Here is an 8,149-nt window from a genome sequence, read left to right as displayed (position 1 = left end):
ATCTAGTCCTTTTCGAACCAGACGCACGTTCAACAGTAAGCAAGCTTTACGAAGTTTTTTTCTGCAGGCCTTAGCCCACTTACACTCATGCTTGAAGAGCCGACTGATAACGTGCTGCGTTTCTTAGGTATGCAGCTCGACTTCATGGAACGGCACACGTGTTGGGAGTATAAATCTAGAGCTAATAAGCCCCTGTTGCCGTATCGGTCAGCCCACTCGAAGCTCGTCAAGAGCAGCATTGCCAACTTGTGCTTTGGAAATGCATTAAAGAAATCTTGCCACCATAAGATCTATACGAGTCTTATGGATAAGCCGGGAAGGTTATCAGCAGCAGGGTTTCCGGAGTCAGTGCAAGTTTCGGTCGTAGAGGGGCTGCTATAAAGGTGCGGGTCAGATAGCACAATTCGGTACGCAGCAAGTCAACGGACGGAACACAGAGGGAACGTATAGCGGTAGTGCCCTACCTGCATAGAACGACACATAGTCTTTAAAAAATGGCTAGCCGGGTGGACACAAAAGTGGTCTCTTCAGCGCTAGAAAAACTCGGGAAAATATGTCGATTAACGGACCCAGGCTGTCGGAAGCCAGCTGTCGGGTGCTCTACGAATCATCGTAAAGCACCAGTGGGTTGCGTAGAAGCTGTTGTTTATGAGCTCCCGCTGTCCTGTGGGAAAAAATACATCGAGCAGGCAGGAAGGTGTCTTAATGACCGGTTACGAGAACATAGCATAAACGTGAAAAATAAGCAATACGGTCATCTATCAACTCACTGTCACGAATGCCCAAGTATGATATGCAGATTTGTAGAGCACCTTCAGAAATCACCGATCGAGTTGTTTCCTTCACGATACGTCTCACGTAGTCCTTTTTTCTGGGTTGCAAAGAAAGTCCGCGAAATATGAAAAAAAGCCACATGGCGGTGCGTTTGCGCAGTGGTATTGTGCTGCTCTCAAACATGCGTTCGGTGAACAAGGTCGGCTGTGTCGTGACTGGCGACTAGGAAGCGGCAGGGCGTTCTTTATGTCATCGGCAGCGCTCGGCCAGCAGCACGCATCTTAGGCTTAGGCTTAAGCTTTAGGCTTAAAAAGGGGGAGGAAAACAAATCTTACGATTCACAAAACGACCTTGCTACTAAGAAGCATGCATGCCTTTGACCACTCGAGCGTACGCTCGTGATGCTGATTGACCGCCGGCTTGACGAGTAACCGTTAGGCACGCAAGGACTACCACCATATACACGAGAACGCCTTGCCGAGTAATCGTTTGGCATGCAAAGACTACTACCTACACGAGATAGTCTTGACGAGTAACCGTTTGGAAAACCAAGGCTACCCCCTGTCTACATCAGCACAATGCGTAAGTTCTCGGCAGAACGGAACGCACTATGTGAACACGGCAGGAACATCAGCACTCCGGTTCTCAAGTAAACACAACACCTAAATTGTGAAACATTTCGAACATATCTTGCGGTCAGTCCTTGCTCAAGAACCAGCTAAACATGAAAGGCTGCATGACACGCTCGGAATAAACTTTTCGTGAATGGACACGTGCAAAAACGAGAGAACCGCCAGCGGAGATACGCCGCGAACGGGCTGGACGATGCATAGGTGCGCACTGCCCCCTGGTGGGGCCTGGAGGAATTGACAAACTTACATTCGGCAGGGGCACGCGTTGATTGGCACGGCCGGGGAGAAAAGCGCGCGGGGGTGATCTCGGAGGCCACGTGTAGACGACCGCAGCTTCATGTGAGCTATCGGCCAGTAGCAGCCGTCTAAGGGTGCGTTCGATGACGAAATAGTGAGTCTAGAAGAGACTGAGGACAGGGCCTTCTTTTAAAGAAACAGCGTTTGAGAGAAAGGCGACTTCGCGATCCGCTCGCGAGCTTCACGCACCGCGTACAACAGCAAAACTTGGCCGAGATGTTCACAGCAGCGTATGCTACCAGCGGACGATGTTATTTCACCAAGCACGGGAGGTGGTTCAGGGCTCCTTTAATAATAAAATGTTTGGTATCAATACGACAATATCAAATAAGTTCTAAAAATCTGGCACTTTACGATAAAATCGTAAAATACTCCGTCGGTGTCTATATTCATGGATGGAGGAAAAAGTTCATGGCATAATTCTATCCGCACTTGCATGGTCACGCATTGTGCCCTGGTATCAAGATCAGTCCAACCCTTTTTGATTACACAGGCTTCTGGATAACAACTCGCGTTATTTTGCATTGACACCAAGAACGAATTCAGGCTCGCTGGCAAGCGCCTTGCACGATGCCACAGCATTAAAAATAATAGCAGGTGGTCTCCATGCTTCAAGGAGCTATTCTCAACGCAGGGCGCTGCATGACTCAACGAATGCGCATGAGGCATTAACTTGTTCTAAATTCTGGAACCATGCAGCAGTCGAGCGAGATTCTATGCGGAAACATTCTGCTTGACGAGTGTTTACACATGCTTACAGAAAACCACGGCAGAAAAGTATAACAGTTTCTCCTTTAAATTTATGTCGAAGGAGCTTGTCTTATTCCACGTCAGTTTCACGCTTGTCGGCAAATTCATTGATGCGCGGATATTGTTCCATATGAATATAGTACGAATTCTGGAAGACTTGCTTGGCCTACAAGCAAGTACAACCTGGGGTCATATAATGCAAGTATTTCTTCACTTACTATTAAACTTCGATATAACGAAATTCTCGATATAACGAAGTATTTACATCTTCATAACCTCTTTGCCATAAAACACCATGTCATTAGACCCTCATATAACAAAGTGTGTTTGCATGAAATTTCAATGAAACTAAATTTCGCTTCCGTAGCAATGGAATGCCGAGACAATTAATGGAAACTTCAGCGGACGCAGATAATCAAATGATTGAATTAAAAGCGGCTGCTTGCAAACGCACCTCTCAAATCGCGGGCGGCGCAACAAGAGCAACCGCCAAAGCGCGGAAGTGAAGCCAAATCACGTTCCGTATTAAGTCAAAGAGCGATAAGATGCTATCGCGCCCCGCGCATTTTGTGCTGTAGGTGCGAGTGAAAGTGTGCGAGCATGAGAAAGAACGATGGTGGTGGCTTCACGCACGAATGCCGCCTCCCCGCGCAAGCAAAGGGAATAAGGGGAAGGGCAGCTCGCGCGCGTAGCGATTTCTCGGCCGTGGCTCTGCAGCATGCATGGATGTAGTAAGCTCGGATTGAAAACAAAAAATTACAACTCCAACCAATAATTTATTTCAAACCCAACGTTTCGGGACCAGCTCGGTCCTTTCTTCAGAGGAGACTAAAACGTGGGCCAGCAGCAGCATGGGGCGACCTACGGTCTCCCTTTGTTAGCACGTGGCGCAGTCCACTAACGTACGCGGAGGGGAGCGTTCCCGGCGTCCTATTCATTGTCGCCTCTGTGAGCTGGATGTGCCAAGACTCGACGTGGCGTCTCTTACACGGATTATGCACCACGGCCAAGACGCTCACTTCCTCGAAAGCGATTCTGTGGTCGGCGCGCTCGCAGTGCTCGGCGAGGGGGGTTGCCTTCCGAGTTGAGCAATCGGACGTCTTGTGTTGCCTTATCCGCTGGGGGAGGTTTCTTGTTTAGCCGATGTATGAAGCTGGGCACTTGGAGCACGGCTTATTGTAGATTACACCTGGTTGTTAGTAATTTTTGGTTTTCAACTCTTGTTCCAAACCAGACGGACTTCCGTCGAAAATGTTTTCATAGTAAGCTCGGCTGAACGCATACGCGCACCCTGCTTTAGAAGGTCTGCCGCGTGTGCAAAAAGTGGGCGTGCCGAGACGGCGTGACATCACGTAAGCTGTCTTCCTCCGCGTTAACTATTGAAGGTTGCGTAATCTCGAGTTCCGGTGACCCGCTGCAGCGAGAGGCAGACGAAGCATTCGCTCCCCGGTGACGGCACTTTTCTCAATAGCGTTGTCCCAGTGCGGGCGACGCTATCAGCCGTGGAGGCGGAGTGCACGCGAAAGCGTGGCCGGCTTCGCTTAATTTGTACCGCCTACGTGAAGATATCGTCGACCTGGCATGAAACCGTATCATTCGTTCCAGACTCCAAAATTCATCAGATTGTTTTCTCATTCACATTAGCTTTTTTTTTTTTTTATTGCCCGATAATTCGGAGAATTCTCCGGCCTCTTTCCGTGTTAAAAAAAAAAATATCGATCGGTGACTGTACTCATTTGCATAAAAGGTCGAATTTTAATAACGAAATTTCGATATAACGAAGCAAGCTGCTGAGCAATGATTTGGTGTCATGTCAGGTAAAAAAACAAAAGAACAGGAAGGAATCCTTAGATGACACAGCCTCCGGACTTGCACAAGGCTATTGCCGCTAAAAAAATCACGTTTCATAATGCTTCAACTTTAGCAAGACCTAACACATAGCACAATGCTTGATTGCGATGCGACATTCCTCATGCAACATCTCTTGCCAAAATGCCTGTAAAATTGTCACTTATTGTGGTTTTCCTGCCATTGCTTCTATTCAAAGTTCTTTTTATATTAAAATTTATGTAGTGTCATTTATATTCACACATTCTATAGTCACTGCACACAGATAAGTTCTCAAGTTACCTGTACCATGCAGGGCATTCATTTAGCAATGAGCAATCATTATGATCCTTACTTCTTGTGAAATAATAATAGCAACACAAGAGTTGCAGCCATCATTGCTTAGTGCAAAGGAGTGTCATAATAATGCCATAATGACCATTCCTAAAAGGCTTTTCTAGGGGTGTGCAAATACTAAAATATTCTATTGCGAACCAAATAGCGAGCGCTCGAATAATCTGATTCACAAATCAAATATTTGTATTCGGTTTCTTGAATATTCCGTGATGAATGTTCGGGCTGTGGTCGGTGCCTTGACATGCGCAGCATTCCCATGGCGCACAATCTCATCGGTGCAAGGTTGGACCAGGCGGATCGGACCGATCGAAATTATTAACGCTACGCGAACAGAGGGAACAACAAAAGCAGCACGTATGAAAAGCGCGGAAGCATGTGTGAAGATCGGGCCGATTAGCCACCAGAAGGCACGCTGATCATGTCGGATACACATGCTCAGTTTTCACATTCCCAGATTCGCTCATTTCATAGCTATCTGCCCACATGCGAGCATGCAGACGAACTTGGCACGCGTGCCTACAGTAGCTGCCAGCCTGCGAACCCGAACACACCGCCAGTGTAACCTGTACGCGTGATCTTGCGACCGATCACTGATGAGCATGCCGTAGGAACATATTAGCCATGGGCCTCCCAATTTGTAAACTTTTCACCGTCAGCGCCAACCGTGGTCGACGTGTGCGGTGCCAATGACCGTGCAGAGCGGCGCCAAGTGACGAGATGTGCATTCCGTACTTTTCTTCTGTCGTGCAGATTGGCCTTAAAGGGCCCCTGAAACGGTTCGGACAAATTTTGTAGACGCGTAGGGTACAGCTTAAGTAGAACATTCACACCACAATTTAAGTGAAGCGTTACGTATTAATGGAGCTACAAGCGATTAGAAGTTACCCTCCTCCCTAGTCATGCTTTTTCTCCTCAACTCGTTCGCCGAGCGATCGGGGCTAAGTTCCGCCTTCACTGGTTTCGCGTCACGATGCGACGTCACATCGTCCACTTCCGGTTGTTTTGGAGCCCGCCCCCGCCCGCGTGAAATCTCTCCGCTAGCCGCTTGGCCGTCGACCCCAAGCGAGAGCTATCGAAGCAGCGTGCGTTGCGAGCAATCTGTCGTAGCGCCGAACGTGCCTGGTACTCCGGTAACCACAGACAAGCTGGTCATTTCGGCAAATGACTGGAGGCATAAACTCAAGCTGATGAAGGAACTTTAGCGTAGACGTACGAGCGGCCTGATCGGTCTGCACGGTCCAGCCACTTGTTGGCGCAGCGCTTAACCAGCCAAACAAAGCGCTAATATTGCTCTAACCAAGTGTAAAATATTTTAAACATTTATAAAAAGAAAGTGTTGATGATTACACTCCTGCGAAAAATACACAGCAGCAGCCAAAGAAGAATACACTTCGTTACTGCTACTGTGTATGGTTGAGCTCTGTGCCACCAGGTGGCTGCACCGTGCAGATCATTCGCATTTGCGATTCTGCTCATCCCATGGCTCATCCCGTTACGGCACAGTCAAGCGGCCAGACCCTGTCCCCTTGCGCTTGCATTTGCCCTAATACCGGACTCGCGAAACGCTATTGCGTTAGTAATCTTCCGGTGTAAAGTGACGGCCACAAACACGCAAACCCTGGCGCCGATCGAATAGCGGCAGTCCGATGCGCAGCAGCCAGCTCGCTCGTATGCTGCCTTGCAGAGGGACACGATGTCACAGCTTGACATATTGCCAGTCGCTACGTTTGCAGTCCACAAAGCAACAAAGTCGAATCATAGTGCTCGCGAAAAGACTGAGACCACTCTGACCGCGGAGCTCTCGTCAAAATGGAGTACGTTGTAACACAAGCAGACGACACTTGCTGTGTGCCGGAAGTGCTTAATTGTATTGAAAAATCGTTCTTGTGTATTCTCTTTATGTTACCTTCTGTTTATAAAAACAAATGAACTAACATTCCAACTATTACGAAGATCATTTGTTTACCATAAAGTTGGAAAAATTATTGATCACGCGCCCTGGTCAGCCAATCGGATAGCTCGCCCCACTGACGTCATATGGGTGATTTTCGTCATATGGGTAGGGGCGGCTTAAAATTCCGCCGAGCAGCGCGCTCCGATCGGCAGCGATGTGCATTTTTAAAACCTTATAATAAATTACACGCTTTACGCGGAGCACTTAGACGTGTCAATTAATGATCAGAAGGACCTACTCTAACGACTCAGTACGTTTGTAGAAAATCGTCAAAATCGTTTCAGGGTCCCTTTAACACTAGCTGATAACCCAAAGAAACCATCTGCCATAAAGTTGCAAAATCCCTCGTTTCCTGGAAGAAAGCTGGGAAGGGAAATTTTCTAAACAATAGAAGATTGTCATTAAGAACAGTATGACTTAGTGTCAAACTAAAAGCCTCATTGGTGTTTAGGACAACTTTGCTATTCCTTCAGCGTCAGAGGTAACAAAAGCACTTAATTCCATTCGACTGAAATTCTATCAATGACATATTTTCCGCACCTTCATATATGGACAGAGTTATCAGTGCTGTCATAATAATTTGGTGTTCCCTTTAATAAGAGTATGTATATCTGGATTCCAGGGTACCCAAGTTACTGACAGCTAGCGACATTCTTATGTAAAGCGAGCAGCCCTTTGAGCATGTCTATTTCAAAAAATTTGTAAGCATACATGTTTGTGTCAAACTTTCTGATATTTAATTCAAAATTTACTACCGGGTATTCACACACCCCTATTTTTTTTCCCATGCTTTCAACCAACATAGTCGTCTAATCAGTGTCTATCTAAACATGCATGAATATATAATGTACAAATAGCATTTCTAACTCCAATGAGGCAGGCTTTTTACTAGATTCTATTGTATCTCATTTCATTTGGGTGTCTGAAAAAATTATGAAAATAGAAAGGAAGTGTTACTGCGCCAATGGTTGGCTCCAATTCCTTCAGCCATCACGACAATTCAGGTCACTTCTTATCAAGGTTACGTCATTCAACAGTGACGCAAAGTGACAATGATGATGACGGTAAGTGAGACCACCGCAACCTTAATTTGTTGTGTCCACTGCCGCTGGCTTGGCCAATCAGTGCACGACAGAATAGACCAATCTTACCCGTCATCCGCACTGCTTTACCACTGTAGTTGAGGGGAATGCCAAGGAGATTGCAAACGGTGGATTTTCCCACCAAACTAATCTCATTGAACCCTTTTCATAACTGCATAACTAACTTTCCTGTGAGGCAGTTAGTCTGACTTATGACAGAGAGAACATACATGAGGCTCTCGTGGTGAATTTGTGCACGAGAGGCAAACCCCGGCATGTGAAGCTAGCACTTCCTTTGAACCACGACCGGTGCTGCCATTGTTTGGCCATATGCGCATGCGGGGAAACACACCTGCAAATTAGTAAAAGGGTCTGCTGTTAATTCTATGCATAATTCTATAAATATGCATGCATAGCTGTCCTACGGCCTGCTACCAACTACGACTACCGGCATCCTTTGAGGCAGCAGTTGTGAA

Source organism: Dermacentor andersoni, chromosome 5, assembly GCF_023375885.2.
Source record: "Dermacentor andersoni chromosome 5, qqDerAnde1_hic_scaffold, whole genome shotgun sequence".
NCBI lineage: Eukaryota > Metazoa > Arthropoda > Arachnida > Ixodida > Ixodidae > Dermacentor > Dermacentor andersoni.
Note: the sequence above shows the minus strand (reverse complement) of the source record.